The sequence below is a fragment of the Ictidomys tridecemlineatus genome, chromosome 4 (genome assembly GCF_052094955.1).
Source record: "Ictidomys tridecemlineatus isolate mIctTri1 chromosome 4, mIctTri1.hap1, whole genome shotgun sequence".
In the NCBI taxonomy this organism is placed as follows: domain Eukaryota; kingdom Metazoa; phylum Chordata; class Mammalia; order Rodentia; family Sciuridae; genus Ictidomys; species Ictidomys tridecemlineatus.
The window spans coordinates 87,704,883-87,724,903 of NC_135480.1; the positions used below are offsets into that span (position 1 = coordinate 87,704,883).

At 36.6% G+C, this 20,021-nt stretch overlaps 1 pseudogene; it reads left to right on the top strand.

Annotated features, from left to right (window-relative positions):
- On the top strand, positions 1-480 carry LOC110598529 (large ribosomal subunit protein eL29 pseudogene; annotated as a pseudogene).
- The last annotated feature ends 19,541 nt before the right edge of the window (positions 481-20,021 follow it).

The window sequence follows — 20,021 nt, forward strand, 5'->3', positions numbered from 1 at the left end:
ATGGCCAAGTCCAAGAACCACACCACCCACAACCAATCCTGAAAATGGCACAGAAATGGTATCAAGAAACCCCCATCACAAAGATATGAATCTCTCAAGGGCGTAGATTCTAAGTTCCTGAGAAATATGCGTTTTGCCAAGAAGCACAACAAGAAGAGCTTGAAAAAAATGCAGGCAAACCATGCCTAGGCCATGAGTGCAGGCGCTGAGGCTAGCAAAGCTCTTGCAAAGTTTAAGGAAGTTAAGCCCAAGATGTCAAAGGGTTCCAGCCACAAGCTTGATCACCTTGCCTTGCTAGTCCATCGCAGGCACAGGAAGCAAGCCGGTGCCCACATGGTCAGGGATTGCAGGCTCAGTGACCAAAGCCCAAGCCCGGCCAAGACCCAGGCTGCAACTCCAGCTCCAGTATCAGCTCCAGCTCTGGCTTCAGCTCCTGCTCCCAAAGGTGCCCAGGCCCCCAAGGGTGCCCAGGTCCCGTGAAGGCTCTATAGAAAAAGCCTCTGAATGTAAGGACAAAGAACTGGTGTGATCCCTGAGTCCCTGTCTATGGGAACTGGTGTCCTCCCATGCTGTTGGTACAAATAAATCCAGAGGCAGAGGGGAAAAAAAAAAAAAAGAGTTCCTAGTATCCTCCATCTCCCACTCTCCCCTACCCCCAAAGAAAAAGAATCTATGAAAGAAGAAGATACAGCCCTCATGGATCTAAGGCACAATAGTAACAGAGGTCCAGCCTCCCCATCCCAAGGAGATGAAGTATTAATGGAGAACGGAACTGATTATATGTGAAAAGCAGAGGATCCCCAACGTAACCAGGTTAGTCCACAAAGTTCATCTTCAGGCCAGGGTTATATGTGAAGTGAAGAAAGCCCTGAAGAGAAAAGATAATCAAGGCCATGGTTGGCTGCTGAGACAAGGAAGGACCAAACTTCTGAGGGGAAGCTTTAGAGCTAACTATCATGCAAATTCTCATGCTAGATGAACACTGAGCAGATTACCTTTGGCAGCAAACTAGGAAGAATGGAAAACTCAAGAAACACCATCTCAAGAAAAACAAGTCAATACCACATGCTACTCATAGCAGAATATCTCAGATACCCAAAATCCTGTATTGGAAGATGGCACATACGAAAGTAGCCATTGATTGGATTTTCATGAGTCATCCAAATATTCCTGTAAAACTGGCAACAAAAAGTAAAGTCATATTCCCTGTTACAGTCATCCCATGGGGAATCCCACTACTTTGATGTTTCACATTGCTGTCTGTTTGACTTACCCTCTATTTTCCTGTGGGAAGAATCTGCACAGTTAGCAAATGCTGTAATTTCAGCTGCAAGTCCTCTTATTATCATTGGCACCTTGGTAGCAGTGTTTGGCTGGGTTGCAGTTATGACAAGGATGCCTCACATTTTCACATTTTCCCTATTACCCAAGAATGCCAGGGCCTGGCTTGTTTTGGCTAAAGACAGTGTCCTCCTTGTCTGCCCCATGGCCTTTGCCATATCCAGGGATCTCCCTTTGACTTCATGGGGAATTTAAACCTGGAAAAGCTTTGAAGGTGTGAAATGAGAAAGCTGGAGAAAATACAACCTACTATGAATGAGAGCATTCTGTATAGCAAGCACTCACTCAACCAAGCACTTTTTTGGGGGGCGTGGGGTTATTTTTCTAATCTCTTCTAATTAGTTATACATGACCGTAGAATGCACTTTGACACATCATACATAAATGGAGTATAACTTCTCATTCTTCTGGTTGTAACACAATGTAGAGATGCACTGATCGTGTAATCATCTATACAGGCACTTTATACATATTATTTCATTTAAGCTCAGAGCATTTAAGCTAAGATGTTGGTATTATTTCCATTTTGCAGATGAGGAACTTGAAGCTCAGAGGGACTTCATAACTAGTTAAGAAACTGGGATGCTTTTAATATACGTACAGAAGTGGGGATAAGTCATAAGTGTTCATCTCAGTGAATTTTCAAAAAGTGAATATGCTTGTGTAGCCATAATTGAGTCATTTTATTTATTTAGTGATTTTCTTCAGGAGTTTTTAAAGTTTCCTGCGGTTTTTCTAACTATTGGTTATGGAAATTTTTATTAGGGGACATTTCTTAGGAGAGAAACTAATTCCCAGTTTTCGTCAAGCAGGAATGCCTCCATGTCTGCATCTGGCACCAACCTAATAGCAGCCATTGCATAACTAGGGGGTTTTGCACCTCTGCTGGAGCAAATGTCTACTTTCTTCACTGGCCCAAGAAACCTCAGCTCACTACGGTGTGACAGCCCTAAATATTCTTTACTCCTGTCATTACACATGTTCAGAAAATTAACAGAACACATGTGCTCTTTATAACTTCTTTAAATGTTTTTTTAACTCCTTCTGATTGATTTCCTAGTAGGAATCTGCCTGTTTACCCCAAATAAAACTATCATTCCCATACCAGAACCAAAGGTCCAGGAAAGTCAGGGTTTTTGCTATTTTGTTCACTGATGCATCCGGTACAGAGACCAGACCTGGCATAGGATTGGTACTCAACAGATATTTGATCAAGGAATAAATGAGTGAAAAATACTGCCTCTCACCCAATCTCAAAACTTTTTCTTTATTTAACATCATATTAGCTTTTAGGGTCATCCAGCACTCTTTCTTTCCTTTACCTCTCTACCCACCACCACCATCAATCAATTTCCAAGTCCTGTCATTTTATTTACTACTTACTACATTTACCTTAGTTCTTTCTTTTCTAGTTCCATCTACTTCAGAGGTTTAATATCTCACACCTAGAGTCTTAAATCTCCTTCTAATTAGCCTTTTTTTATTATTATTCCTAGTTGCATATTTTTAACTCTTCTAATTAGTTATACATGACAGTAGAATGAACTTTGACACATCATACATAAATTGTGTGTAACTTCTCATTCTTCTGGTTGTACATGACGTAGAATCACACCAGTAGTGCAGTCATATATGCACATAGGGTAGTAATGTCAGATTCATTCTACTGTCCTTCTTACCCCCAGACCCCCTCATCTCCCTTCACTCCCTTCACTGCCTAATCCGAAAGAACTCTATTCTTCCCTAGCTCCACTCCCTTACTGTGAAAAAATTTGGACTTTTATATTTTGGGACTGGTTTATTTCAATTAGCATGATATTCTCCAGCTCCATTCATTTACTGGCAAATGCCTTTTAATTTCATTCTCTCTGAAGATACACTGTTCTCAGAAATTTTTTTCCCTACCTTCTACTTGTTACATAATGTTCCCTTTCTCAAAAATTCTTTTGTAAACTATGAGGGGTTATCTCAGAGTAGGGTAATTACCAGTGATTTTTTACTTCCTTTTCTGTGTTTTTATGTATTTTATAGGTTAATTTTTATGTATTTTATGTATTTTATAGGTTAATTTTTAATTCAAAATTCCAGTGCATACAGTTTTCTAAAAGAATAATATCACTGTCTCAAACATTAACTCCGCAAATATTTACCAATGGTGTGCTAGGCATGGCTTAGGTTCTAGGGACATAATTGTTCTCAAGGATACCACAGTGTAACAGGGGATCAGACTAACTAGTTACAATCCCTACAATGTATGCTGGGTCAGCTGCTCCCAAGGACCTTACGGGACCAAGAAATGACAATGAGAGTCAGGGTTCCTGGAAAGCACACAGATGGGACACCATCTGGGGCTGGAATGTGACTGCTGGATCAGGAAAGACTTCCCAGAAGTCCAAGGGAAGTCTTAAATCAGCTGAGAGTGTGGCAGAGGGTGAGGACAGTGAAGCGGGAGAGTGACTAGAATGTGCAGCCCATGACTAGAAGCATGGCACTATCTGAGTGCACTCCAAGGACCAGGTCAAGATGGCTGGAGCAGAGGGATATGTGTTTGCAAGTGCACATGCATGATGGAAAGGAGGGATGTCTCTAGAAACAGAATTGAAGCGGAAAGCAGGAGCCTGGATTGTGCTAAGGCGGTCCAATTCAATCCTGGCAGCACTATGGGCCACTGAAGAATTTAAGCACAGGAAAGGCAGAGTCAAATTTTCTAAATAGAAATGTTATTGTGGTCTCCTTATGAAGACTTATATGAAAGAAAGGCAAAGACCTTTATCAAGGTCAGATTTCTTTGCTGGTCCAAAGTCCCTATTCTCTTTCCCCTCCTTCCTTTTCCAGCCTCTTTAATGGTTCCCTTCTGTGAAAGCTGCCATCCTCTGACTCTGCTGCTGTCCTTAGCTCCCCTTAGAACTTCCTCTTCCTTCTCCCCACTTGATCTTTCGGAATCTTAACCTTCCTCCCTCTGAAATCCCTGTCATTGTGACTTCTCCTCCCTGTACAGATGACACTCCTAGAATTGTTCCTTTGCTGAGTCTCTTCAGGTAGTCCCTGTTGCCACCACAGAGACACACAAAACACAACTCAAGATGTGTTTGTTTCAAGTGATAATGTTTCAAATGTATGACCCAAACACGTTTTAATCCCTTAATACTTTCTGGGATGTCTATGACCACAAGTGGTGGGTGTGGTTGAGATTGGGTAATTTCCTGTGGGAAAAGCTTTTTTATTTTCCCCCCACGTAGATAAACTCTGAAATCCTTCCTGGAGCTTCACTCTATTAGCTTACAAAATTGGACTCCCTCTTAAAGGCCAATTCCTTTAATGCAAAGCTTTTATCCCTTGATTTTACTTCAATTGGAAACTATCTCAGCCCCTTTTCTGGTGGTCTGATGGCGACCCAGCAAGAAGACAATAAGGATAGGAGGCGAAATCAGAGATCTGGGATTGGAGGGGAAGGACGATAATAGCATGGCAGCCACCAAGTAAGAGGACAAGCTTTCCAAACTTTTTAGTGCTGTGGGGCAGTAATGGAGCTAAGTTTCTATAGCATTGTTTCTCAAAGTTTGGTTCTAGACACACAGCATCAGTCTACCCTGGGAATTGGTTTAGAAATGTACAGTTTTGGCATCCTTTCCAAACTTGATGAATGAGAAACCCTGGAGGTGTGGTCCAGCAATGAAGGACCACTGCTCCTTAGTGGAGATCTATGTAGAATTTGCACTAAAATCTGACTTTCATTTTTCCTACTTCCCTGCTCCAGGAAACAAAGATAAAAGAATAAAAATCAGGCATTCTTGAGACCCCAAAATGGTTAGATTTGAGGAGGATCAAAAACCAAGATCACAACAAAGATATTTAAGTTTAAATATCTTTGTTGACTTTGCAATTCTACTATGAAGAAACATTTCCTTCCATAAATTAGAGTAAGTGTTCCAATGGGCTGGGCTAAAAAGATTGGTTTTATAGACAGAGAGGACTGCAATAAGCAGAAACAAAGAACAAAAATTGGATATGTAATTTTGAATTTATTTTCCCTATAAAATGGGGACAGAGACAGAACAATAGAAAAATAACTGATTAACATCAAGTTACTTCCTGCTACTTTACTGCAAGAATTAAAGCAGAGATAACATCATTATTATGCTGATAGAAACTGGCCTGTTTGGGAAATTTGGCAGTTATATCTTCTCTCCTGATTTCTCAGATCAGATAACAACTTAATCCTATTTGGTGACATGGACTTTTGTATAAATGACTTCATTTTTATTTGATTCGATCTGTTGTGGGCTGTTGCAGGTGCTTCATTCAAAACAGTGGCCTCTTACAAATTTTACTTAGCAATAAAATATCCCAGTCAAAAACAAAGAAAAAAAATCACTGAGTACTATGATGTGCCAGCCACTATCTGAGGCTCAGTTTATACAAAACCAGTAACTATTCTTGCTTTAGAGAAGGTCTGCTCAAACCAGTGTGTGTTTTGTGTCTGTGCCGGGACTGGGGAAGGTGGGTAAGGCTTTTGGGAAATGAAAAAAGAACCTCAGCTCCAGCCTGAGATTTTATGCACATGCCAGGCCAGTGCTCTAGCACTGAGCTACCTCCACTGTCACTAAGCTGATTTTTGGAGTCAGTTGGAACACTATCATCATGAGAAGGTGCACTCTGGGCAAAGAACAGCCTGCGGAAGGCAAAGTGATTCCCCTGTCAGTATTTTGATCCTTAAAGATATAATGGGAACCAAATTTGTCAGGAATTTGCTTTTTCTGCCTGGATTTACATTGCTTTTCACAGCTTGAATGAAAAAGGAACAGCTGCTTCCCAATTTCATTCCATTTTCATCAAAGTGCAACGCTGCTCCTAAAATCTTTCAAGGATCTCCCTGGCTTCCTTAACTGGCTGTTGTGTCTGGTTCTTCCTGAGACTGGTCCAACTTAAAGGACCAATCCCACACCACCCACAGCTTCCTCAGGTCAAAGAAACTGTGAGAAAAACTGTTTCTCCTAGTCAGCTTTAACTGTGCTTGCTTTTTTTCCAGTGGCCTTGGTCATGAGGGGATTTCCAAGGAACTATGAGATGTCGTTCTTTAGAAAACTTACATCCTACCCAAAGACACAAGACTTTGATATAAAACATAACAATATAGATGACAAATAAGTTATCAAATAATTACATGAATTTTTAACACTGCAGGAGGACAAAGGTTGACAAGCTCCAAGCCATAGGCTAAATCAAGCATCCTGTGTGTTTTTGTACAGACAGCAAGCTAAGAATGTAGGTTTTTTTTTTTCCCAATTCTAAGCAGTTGAAAAATAAAAAAGTATACTGAGACACATGAAAATTATATGACATTCAAACCTCTAAATTCTATTTATGGTACATGCCCCACTCTTTGAATTATATATTATCTATGGTTACAGTGGTAGAGTTGAACAGTTGTAACAAAGAACATATAGCCCACCTAGTATAAAATATTTATTATCTGACCTTTTACTGATACATTTTTCTGACCCCCTGATGTAGGGCAGGGATTTCCAAATAAATTTTATTGCTGAAACATTTTTTCCCCAAATTAACTTGTATAAGAGCAAGTAAAGATGGAGATGCAGCTCAGAACTTGTTTAGCATGCAAGAGGCTCTGGATTTGATCACCAGCACAACAAAAACAAAACCAAAAAAAAGGCAAATATAAAATTTAAAAATACTCTCTTGTTCAACCATCACCACCTACCTTCCCTTTTTACCTTTCTCTCTTCCCTAGCTTCTCAGGCAAGCTCAAGAAATCCTAGCACTCAAAGTTGAAACACTGCTATAAGTGCTAAGAGCAGGAAGAGATCACCTGGAATAGCTAAGCAAATTGTATTCGCAAAATGAGCATTGAGTTGGGCTTTGAAAGTTGGGTGAATTCAGAGATACCAAAGTATGGTTTTCAAAAACTTAAAAACATGACTTACATAAGAACTTATTCAATTAATTAACGACAGAATCAGCAAGACAATAATGCTGATCCGAAGAATGTTTGAGAAACTGTGTATGTACAAGAATCTGGAAAAGGTTTAGGTTAGATAGAAATCTAATTAATATCCAACAAGCCAATAAAACCATAACTATTAGGGTTATCTTTCCTACTGAACAGAAGTTATTTATATAGTTAATGAGCAAAAACTTGAAAATTACCATGTAACCATAAAATCTAGACTTTTGATCAATAGTGAATATCAAGTCCAATAAGAATACATTACCCAACCTGACTAATCCTGAGCGGATCAGTTACACAGTGATTTGATAGAACACTGAAAGGATATGCTGTCTTCTTTTGTATTAGTTATAAATTTTGTTTACTTTTTCTTAACAAAAGATAAAGAAGAATATTCACTTAAGATTCAAATCCCAGGAAATATTAAGCAACAACAATGTACATAAGATGCTGAGGTCAGTTTCGGAGGATAGGCATTAAAAAGCAGCAATAGAAATGTTTTGAGTTCTATCCTATAATTAAGAATGAAGAAGAGGCTAAGGCTTTCACATTTTAAGCAGCTTCTCTACTTACTTATCTGGTTGCTTTTCTTTCCTGCCTCTCTCAATTCCTTCCTTCCTTCTTTCTTTTATTTGAGAATGGATCTCACTGTGTTGTCCAGGCTGGCCTTGAACTCCTAGACTCAAGTGACCCTCTCACTACATTCTCCAAAGTAGCTAGGATTATGCTACTTATTTGAAGTTCTCACAGATTTAAAGGGAAACCATCTGGTTTCTCAACCCAGATCCAGTTTACAAAGGAAATATTAAGTCTCCGTTACTTTTCTAAAGATATTTAATGAGGATGTTTAAAAAAAATCCTTAAAAATATCAAATAAATGAAAAAGTGAATTCATTTTTGCCCATCCTATCAATAAAATAATCTTAATCTACATTATCTTGACTAATAGAATACATGCTTTTTAAATTTTCTGCTCATATTTTTTAGCCTATTTTTCAACTGGGTTATTTTCTTTCCATCTTATCAATCTGTAAAAGTTCTTTTATAAAGGAAATTGACCCATTGACAATTCTATGCATGACAAACATATGTGTATATATAAATATAGGACTCTGTCCATATTTTTTAATTTTAGATTTCCTATGATGCCTGATTAAGCATGTCACCCTTATTCCTAAAATTATAGGTGTGCTTTCCTAAATTTTCTTCTAACATCTTTTATATTTTCTTTTATATTTAATGTGTGGCAGAGCTCTCGGGTGTCCATGTGCCCTTCAAGCCCCTGAGAACTCAGGTGCTGCATTCTTCTTGCCCTACCACACCACACAAACTGCCACCCAAAGGCACCATGTCCTCAGAGTCACTTTTCCTGGGGGGCCTAAGGTTAACTGGGATACCCAGAAGTCCAAAGGGTCCAGGCTGGAACAGAACCGGCCACCAACACCATCAGACTGATACAGAGGAAGATGGTGAAAGCAAGCTAGGCAGCAATCCTAATCTCCTCACAACACAGAAAGGAGGCAGAAAAGGAAAAGCAGAATCGAAAAAGCTCTTCAAGAAAAATCTCACAAAGTATTCCTTCCCCTTTAAAAAGTCAGACCCATACTGACAGATGGAGGACATACAAACAGTATGAAAAAGCAACCCAGAATGCTTCAACCACAGATTTCATGGACACCCTAAGGGAGAAAATGTCAGAGAAAAAAAAATTAGGAAGTTCATAGTTTAATTATTCTATGAGCTAAGAGGCCATGTAAAAAGTAAAATCAGAGGGAAAAAATACAGAAAATGAAAGATCACTTCTGAAAAAAGAACCAAATGAAAATCCTCAAAATGAAGGGACCAATAAATTAAATTAAAAATTCAATGAAAAGCATTATCAATAGATTAGATCACTTTGAGGACAAATTTTTCAATATATAATCTTAAAAATAAACTCAATCACAGAGAAAAGATGTTAAGGGACCATGAATAGAATATTCAAGAAATTTGGGGTAAAATTAAAAGGCCAAATTCATCCAGATAGGTGAAGGCTCTGAGATACAAATTGTTATGGTTCGAATGTGGTGTTCCCAGAAATCTCATGTCTGAGACAATGCAAGAAGGTTTGGGGGAGAAATGATTGGGTTCTATCCTTAACATAATCATTGATTAAGTCCCTGATGGGATTAACTGAGTGGTACCTGGAGACATGCAGGGTGTGGCTGGTGGAAGTGGTTCATTAGGGATGTGGGCTATCAGGAATATATTTTGTATCTGGAAAATGGAGTCAGTCTCTCACTCTCTCTCTCTCTCTCTCTCTCCTCTCTGATCATCATTTGAGCTGCTTCTCTCTGCCACACTCTTCTGTCATGTTGTTCTACCTCACCTCAAGCCCCAAAGAGTAGAGCTGGCCTTCAATGAACTAAGACCTCTGAAATCGTGAGCCCTCAAATTAACTTTTTTTTCTTAAAATTGTTCTGGTCAGATCTTTCAGTCATAGCAGAAAAAAAAAACTGACTAAAACACAAACTAAAGCAATGTACAATCTTTTCAATGAAATACTATCAGAAAATGTCCAAGCCTTATGAATAAAATGGAAATGAAAATACATGGGGCTGGGGTTATGGCTCAGTGGTATAGTGCTCGCCTAGCATGCATGAGGCACTAGGTTTGATCCTTAGCACCACACAGAAATAAAGGTGAAGATATTGTGTCTACCTGAAGCTAAAAAGTAAATATTAAAAAAAATTTAAAAAGAAAAAGAAAATACATAGGGCATACAGAACTCAAATATACAGAAGCACAACAGATCCACTCTAAGAAACAGTACTCTAAATATCCCTAACATACAGTTTAAGGATAGGATTTTAAGATCTTCAAGAGAAAAACAACTAGTCACACAGATTTAGAGGGAAACCATCTGGATCTCAACTGATTTCTCAACCCAGATCCTAAAAACTAGGAGTTCTTGGAATAATATATGCCAAGCTCAGAAAGAAAATGGATGCCAGCCAAGCATACTATAGCCAAAAAATTAAGCTTCAGTATTGAAGATTAAATACAAAACTTTCAACTAAAGCTAAAATAATTTGTAACTAGAAATCCTACACTACAAAACATACTCTATAAAATATTTCATGAAGAAGAAATAAAAAATAAAAATGGAAGCCAGCACAGGGAAAAATTACACTAGAAGAATAGTCAAAGAAGAATTTAATCCAATTTAAACACTGAATTTAAACAATGAATCAAAATGACAGGCAATAAAAATTATCTCTCAACAATACATTGAATGCAAAAGGTCTAAACTCTTAAATCAAAGCACATAGGTTGGCAAGTTGGATTAAAATACAAGGCCCAACAATATGCTATTGTTGTAGTTAAACCTTTGTCCTACGGTTTCATAAACTGACTTCCAGACCATTCACGTATAATCGAATCAAGCCTTTATTGAAGCACACCAGTGGCGGCTGACCAGAACATAAAGCTGTTCCCCTGATCAGCCCTGAACAATTGCAAGGGCACTCCTTATAAGCCTGAAAACCGCAAAAGGGATGTTCGGGAGTCTAGCCAATGCAAGCAAGACAGGTTACAGAAGCAGGAGAGTGCAGTCAAGCGGAGGGAAGCCTAACCAATCACAGTTAACCCAATCACCCCAGGTACAGAAACAGAGCCCTGTTACCCTAGTTACAGAAACAATACCCCCATTAGGTAGTTTTGTGTTCTTAAAGGTTTCTATAGCAAAAGGAAAAGAACATCTTGCCCCAGTCACGACTCTTCTACTTGGCAAGGTTGTTTTACAGGATGAAGTCATAAAACAAAATGGAGCCACATTTGCTCCTACTATCACACTATCTTCAAGAGATTCACCTCACAGGCAAAGACCACAGACTACAGGTGAAGGTTGGGGAAAAAAACATACCATTCACATGGATCTTATAAATAAGCAAGTGTTACTATCGCATACAGATAAAGAAGACTTAAAGCCAAAATTAATCAGAAGACACAAAGAAGATCATTTCATACTGCTTAAGGAAATTCTACAATAAGAGATAACTATTGTAAATATTTATGCCACAAACAATGAAACATTGATGTACATCAAACAAACCCTTCTCGATATTAAGAATTAAATAGGCCACAACACAATAATACTGGGTGACTTTAGCAGGCCTTTCTCATCACTGGATAGATCATCCAAACCAAAGCTACAGAAAGATGCTACAGAACCAAATGGTAATTAATAATTTGAAATTAATAGGCATCTATAGAAATCCATCAATGACTGAATACACTTCTTTTAGAAGTACATGAAACATTTTTTAAAATAGACCATATTTTAGGCCACAAAACAAATCTTAGAAAATACCAAAAAAAGAAAAGAAAATAGAAAACCTTACATTCTATCAGATCACAATGAATTAAAATTAGAAACCAACAAGAATATGAAAGAAAGAAACTACTCTAGTACCTGTTTGAATGATGAATTAATACACTTTTGAATGATGAGTGAATAGCAGAAGAAATCAGGGTGAAATAAAAAATACTTAGAGGTAAATGAGATTAATAATACAACATGTCAAATCTCTGGGACATTATGAAAGCATTTCTATTCTAGAAGAAAAGTTTATAGCCTTGAGCTCATACATTTACAGAATATAAAAGTACCAAATAAATTATCTAACATTACATTTCAAGTCCCTAGAAAAGAAGAACTAGTTAACACCAAAATAAGTAGAAGACAACAAATAATTAAAATCAGAGCCAAAATCAATAAAATTGAGGTTAAAAAAGCAATTCAAAAGAACAATGAAACAAAAAGATGCTTTTTTGAAATATAAACAAAATTGATAACTTTTTAGCCAAGCTGACCAAATGAAAGAGGGAAAAAACACAAATTATTAAAATTCAAGATGAAAAAGGAAATATCACCACAGACACTACTGAAATACAAAGGATTATCAGAAACTATTTTGAAAATGTATACTCTAAAAAATCTTGAATAAGTGGACAAATTCTTAGAGATATATGACCTATCCAAATTGAACCAGAAGGATATAGAAAAACAGATTAAACTCAAGAAATGAAATTGAAGCAGACATCAAAAGTCTTCCAACAAAGAAAATCCCAGGACTGGATGGATTCTCAGCCAACATGTACTAGACCATTAAGGAAGAACTAATACCAATCCTCCTCAAATTATTCTTTTAAATATAAAAAGAGGGAACTCTTCTAAACTCATACTATGAAGCCAGTAACACTCTAATACCAAAACTGGACACAGACACATGGAGGAAAGAAAACTTCAGACCAATATCCTTGATGAACATAGATGCAAAATTTCTTAATAAAATACTGGCAAATGACATATGAAAATATATTAAAAAGGTAATGTACCATGATCAGGGGTTCATCCCAGAGTTCAACATATGAAAATAAATATAATTCACCACATATATAGACTTAACAATAAAAATCATATAATTATTTCATAGATACAGAAAAAGTGTTTGACAAAGTACAGCACCCATTCATATTAAAACATTAGAAATACTAGGGATAGGAGGAATCTACCACAACATGATAAAGACTATATATGACAAACCCCTGGCCACATTATTCTGAATGGAGAAAAACTGAAATCATTTTCTCTAGAAACAGGAACAGGATAGGGATGCCCTCTTTCTCCACTTCTATTCAACATATTCCTTGAAACACTAGCCAGAGCAATTAGGCAAGAGAAGGAAATTCAAGGGTTATGAATAGAATAATAATAATAATAATAATCACTATTTGCCGATGGCAGAATCCTATATTTATTTAGAAGACCCAAAACACTCCACCAGAAAACTTCTAGTACTCATAAATGAATTCAGCAAAGTAACAGGATACAAAATCAACACCTATACTCCAATAATTATGTTCCTATACTCCAATAATTAATCTGCTGGGAAAGAAATTAGGAAAACTATCCCATTCACAATACCTCCAAAAAAAAGTATGTGGAAATCAATCTAACAAAAGAGGTGAGAGAATTCTACAAAGAAAACTACAGAACACTAAAGAAAGAAATTGAAAAAGACATTAGAGGGTGGGAAAAAATATTCTTGGGTAGGAAAAATTAATGTTGTCAAAATGGCCATACTACCAAAAGCCCCATACAGATTCAGTGTAATTCCCATCAAAATTCCAATGATATTTTTCATAGAAATAGAAAAATCAGCCATGAAATTCATTTGTAAAAATAAGATATTCAGAATAGCCAAAACAATCCTTATCAAGAAAAGCAACGCAGAAAGCATCACAATACCAGACTTTAAATTATACTACAGAGCTATAGAAACAAAAACAGCATGACATTGGCACCAAAACAAGCACAAAGAACAATGAAATATAACACAGACAAACTCACATAAAAACAGTTATCTCATACTTGAAAAAAGTGTCAAAAACATACATTGGAGAAAAGAGAGCCTCTTTAACAATAGTGCTGAGAAACTGGAAATCCATATGTAGTAAAATGAAAGTTAAGACCTATATCTCACCCTGCACAAAACTCAACTCAAAATGGATCAAATATCTAGAAATTATACCAGAAACTCTATACCTGCTAGAAGAAAATAGAGGTCCACCACTCCAACATGTCACTCAGGAACTGACTTCCCTAACAACATTCCTAAAGCACAGGAACTAAAGTCAAAAATCAATAAATGGAATGGCATCAAATTAAAAAGCCTCTTCATAGCAAAGGAAACAGAGCATACGTATAAAGCCTACAGAATGGGAGAAAATCTTTGCCACCTGCTCCTCAGGTGGAAAATACCCAGGATATAAAAAAAAAAAACTTAATACCAAAAAAATAATAATGATGATGATAATGACCCAATCAATAAGTGGGCAAAGGAACTAAACAGACTCTTCTCAGAAGAAGAAACGTGAGTGATCAACAAATGCATGAAAAATGCTCAACATCTCTAGCAATTAGAGAAATGCAAATTAAAAGTACACTGAGATTTCATCTCACTCCAATCAGAACAGCAATTATAAAGAATATAAGTAACAATAAATGTTGGCAAGGTTGTGGGGGAAAGTGTACACTCATACATTGTTTGTGGGACAGCAAATTGGTGCAACCACTCTGGAAAGCAGTATGGAGATTCCTCAAAAAATTAGGAATGGAACCACTATTTGACTCAGGTATCACACTTCTCTGTATCTATCCAAAGGACTTAAAATCAGCATCCTACAGTGACACAGTCACACCAATGTTTATAGCAGCACAATTAACAATGTCTAAGCTATGGAACCAATCTAGGTATCCTCAAACAGACAAATGAATTTTAAAAATGTGATATATATATGATATATATGTGAGATATATGTGTGATATATATGTGATATATATATGTTTTATGTATATATTACTTAGTCATAAAGGATGACTTTATGATATTTGCCAGTAAATGAATGGATTTAGAGACTATCATGCTAAGCGAAATAAGCCAATTCCCAAATGCCAAAGATCAAATGTTTTCTCTGATATTTAGAAGCTAATCTACAATAAGAGCAAGGGGGAGGATTAAAAAAAAAAGAATAGAAGTTCAGTGAAGCAGATAAAGGGGAATAAAGGGAAAGGAAGAAGGATGGGAAAAGGAAAGACAGTGGAATGAATCTGACATCTTTCCTATGTACATATATGGATACATCACACTAAATCTCACCTTCATGTATATCTACAAGAAATTAATTAAAAAGAATAACTATGGGTAAATGGCAGGAAGATCAATAGAGTAGCAGGAGGGTGCAAAGGTTGGGGAAGGGAGGGGAAGGAAGGTTACTCAGGACTGAATTAGAGCAAGATATATTCTGTGCTTTTATAATTATGTCAAAATGAATTCTACTGTCATGTATAACTAAAAGGAACCAATGAAAATAAATAAATAAATATTTTCTTTCTTACATTTGGATCCTAAGTCCATACAAAATTTAACTTTATAGAAGGTACAAGTGAGAAGCTAGCTCTCTACTTCTGCATAGCCAATTATCCCAGTGCTATTTTTCATATGGACTCTCAAGTTCTCAGGAATAAAAATGCCACTTTTGTCTTATATCAAGTTCTTTTCTCTATTTCTCGCTTCTTTTTAACTCTCATTTCTTTTTTAGATTAAATTCTAAAGCCTTGTTAAAAATTCCTGTTTTGATGACTGACCAGGGGTTTTTCAGGTTCCTGTCATATACATGATTCAATTGCTCACAGATGTCTAGACCTGCTCTCTAGACTTGTGCTGTGGTGTTCCCTGAAACCCTGGGAACACAGCTGTACAGCTGCCTTCTCACAGAAATCTGTACTTGTGCTCTTTGTACAGGCTAATTCTGTCTATATATGATCGAATTAACCAGCAACGTTATGTTTGGAGGAAACATACAAGTCTTATTTGTATCTAACAGAATGGTAAACAACCCAATTTTTAAAATAAAAGCAAAAGACTTAAACAGCTCTTTCACAACAGAGGTTATGCAAATGGCCAAAAAGCCCCTGGATAGGTTCTAATTGAGAAGTTCACATAAAAACCATAGTGAATACTTTCATCCAAGAGCACCAAAAAAGCTTCTTAAAATGGGTTATAGTATCAAGGTTTGGCAATGATTTAGAGCATTTTAGAACTTTAGACGTTGCTAATGAGAGTGAAAATTGATACAATCATTTCGGAAAATTATTCCTATTCATTGAAACTAAATATATCTGACAACTTGGCAATAAGTAAAACTTTAAAAAATAAAAAATAAAACAGTATCAAAGGGCTAGGTACATACCTAAGGAAGGGATTACTGCCTTATCCATCGTTTTGCTTTTCTCAGTTTAAGTTTCTCATTGTCGACTTCAGCCCAAAATTATTTTTTTTAAAGAGAGAGATTGAGAGAGAGAGAGAGAGAGAGAGAGAGAGAGAGAATTTTAACATTTATTTTTTAGTTTTCGGCGGACACAACATCTTTGCTTGTATGTGGTGCTGAGGATTGAACCAGGGCCGCACACATGCCAGGCAAGCGCGCTACTGCTTGAGCCACATCCCCAGTCCCAGCCCAAAATTATTAAATGAAAAATTCCAGAAATAAATGATCCATGAATTTTAAATTATGTACCTGAGTAGTGTGATGAAATCTTGCATTGTCCTGCTCTGTCACATCTGGAACATGAATCATCCATTGTCCAATGATCCATGCTGTATACACTATCCACCCATTAGTCACTTAGTAACCATCTTGGTTATCAGATCAGCTGTTAAGGTATTACAGTGCTTATGATAGGTAACTCTCATTTTATTTAATAATGGCCACAAAGTGTAAGAATATCATGATAATGATGATGATGATGATGATAATGATTATAATTTTATTTTAGCATAATATTATAATTTTCCTATTTTATTGTTATTCTCTTATTATGCTTAAATTATAAATTAAACTTCATCATATGAATGAATGTATAGAAAGAACATAGTATATATAGGATTTGGTACTATACAGAGTTTCATGCACTCATTGGGGGGTCTTGGATGTAGTCCCCATGGGTTAAGGCGAACTATTCTACTGTGTAAAAAGTTTATAGTTCAATAGGCCCAGATCATCTTCTAGATTTTATAATTTAAAAGAGAGTCTCAATCTCCAGATCTTGTGGAGAGAAGCAGATACACTTTGAAATTTTGTTGATTCATGCATAATATCTTCCATAATTGAGTGCATAAGGAGCCAAAAAGTAGGCATAGAACTACAAATGGTTCTCATAATGTGGTCTCATACCCAGAGGCATGTTTCTTCTAGGGATGCCTGAAAGAGCTAGGGAAGAGAGGGATTCCTAGAATATCACAAAACCATATATTTTAGGAGCTAAATTTTTACCAAGTAACTTTTAGTCATGTTCTCATTATCCTTGAGTAATGAGCCATATTTAGTTTAAAAAAAAAAACCTCTCAGATTCATAGAGAATGTGAAAAGGGGAATCTTCAATGGTATCTGTAATATTTCCTTTCTATAAAATATTTTCTATAGCCAGATGCAGTGGTACACACCTGCAATCCTAGTGACTAGGGAGGCTGAGGAAAGAGGATCACAAGTTTAAGGCCAGCCTCAGCAACTTATCAAAGCTTTAAACAACTTGGCAAGATCCTGTCTTAAAATAAAAATAAAAAATAAAAAGGCCTGGGGATGTGACTCAATGGCAAAATTCCCCTGGGTTCATTTTCCAGTACTAATACATATATTAAAAAAAAAATATATATATATATATATACACATATATATATAGTAGTACATATACTAATACATATATGTGCTGCATAAAACAAGTTATTATATATTACAAATTATATGCCAATAAATATAAAACAATAGTTCAAAACAAATATAACAAACATATTCAATGCCTGGGACTGAAGAATATTAATTGCCTTCTATGACAGTGGATTTTGGATAAGGGACAGGGAAGAGAGGAGTCCCATGTCTCAGCAGTGCTGGTGGTTGGTGAGAACAGTCGGATAAGAAAGTCAAGATAGCAGAGCCAGAGGCAGAGCCAGAAGCTATCTTCCAGAAATTATAACTAGAGGAAACTTGACCCCAAGACCACTAGAATCAGGCTTGCAGATAGGGAAGCAAGTAGAGTAAGAGATGAATAAATGAGAGGACTCCACCAAGGCTTCACTTTACTGTGGTTCTTGTGAAACCATTTGACCAAGTATAGTGCTTTAAGAAATGAAAAGCAATATTATAAATATGTGACTAAGGAATATGACACTTACTGAAGGCCTAGTATATATTGGGCATTGTTATGTGCCATCAACCATCAAAAATGTAAATGCAATGTAAATGAGTAATGTAATTACATCTTGGAGAAAAGGTACAAAGATTTAAGGAAACAGCCTAGTTGGTATTTCAAGTCTCCTTCCATATTTCTCCTTCTTGGGTTAGTACAGAGTAAGTGGGAAAAAAACTCTTAACTTCTAGCTTCTTCCTAGGAAAGGAAAATGTTGGATCATGTGTCTAATGTTCTGGTTTGGAGGAAGCTGCCCAAGGGACTATTTCTTTCTCACCTGCCTCAGAGTATTGTCAGGATCTGGCAGCATCAATGCATAAAGGCCACTGAAAACAAATGATGGTTGGGCAGCTTACTGCTGCTTTAGAGAAACTGGTAGAGCAGATAGTGCCACGATGGCTCAGTGTCACCTCTCATGGTGTGGAAAAAGAATGGCACATACAACGAATATTCTAATACTTCTGAGGACTGAGTAAGTGGCTGGTTTCTGTCTTGCCTGACTCAGAGGCCTGATAGAACTTGGCATATACTAGAAAGCTGGGGGCATCTGAAACCTAAAAAGAGAGCTAGGCAGCATGAGGCAGCTCCAGAGAACATTGGTATTAAAGATAGACACCAGAGGGAGCAAGAGATTTCATGCTTTTGAGAAAAGAAGTTGGAAAATTCCTCTAATTTAGAATATATATACACAAATCCAGAGATGATGCACCCCACAGTAAGTTTCCCAGAATCTACAGTTGGACTGATTGGTGAAGATGTTTTCCTGTTCAAAGCCAGGCCAAAAAAAGGCTTGAAGAGATTGTTGTGTTTTTCTTATGTATGAATTCCAGGATAAAAGTTACAAAGCACACAAAGAAACAAATGATATGTGGGTTAATAAGAGAAACAAAATAAATCTCTAGAACTTGAGTCTTTAAAAACAGTATACAAGAACTATCTGAAAAAAAAAACATTTAAAATAACCAGTATGAAGATGCACATTAAGCTCAGGAAATTGAAACATTAACAAAATAAGAATATCAATAGAGTGTACCTTTTTCCCTATATCCTTGCCAACACTTATTATTGTTTGTATTCTTAATAGCTGCCATTCTGACTGGAGTGAGATGAAATCTTAGAGTATTTTTGAGTTCCATTTCTCTAATCGCTAGAGATGTTGAATATTTTTTCACATATTTGTTGATTAATTGTATATCTTCTGAGAAGTGTCTGTTCAGTTCCTTGGCCCATTTAGAACTGGAAATAAAACCACCATTTGACCTAGCTACCCCATTCCTCAGACTATACCCAAAGGACTTAAAAGCAGCATACTACAGGGACAACCACATCAATGTTTATAGCAACACAATTCACAATAGTAAACTGTGGAACCAACATAGATGCCCTTCAGTAGATGAATGGATAAAGAAATATTGTATATATACACAATGGAATATTATTCAGCATTAAAAGATAATGAAATCATGGCATTTGCAGGTAAATGAATGGAGCTGGAGAATATAAAGCTAAGTGAAATTAGCCAATCCCCAAAAAACAAATGCTGAATGATTTCTCTGATTTAAGGATGCTGATTCATAGTATGCTTCGGGGGTGGGGGGCAGGGATGGAAGGATTAAATGAACTCTAGATAGGGCAAAGGGGAAAAGGGGAGGGAGGGAAAGACAAAGACAGTGGAATGCAATGTTTATCATTACCCTAAGTACATGTATGAATACATGAAGGATGTGACTCCACTTTGTGTACAACCAGAGATATGAAAAATTGTGCTCTATATGTGAAGTATGAATTGTAATGCATTCTGTTGTCATATATAACAAATTAAAATTTTAAAAAACTTTTAAAAAGAAATAAAATAAAAATAAGTACTTACAATTTTTAAAATAAAGTGTTTGCTTTTTCCAACCCCCCTAAAAAAGAATATCA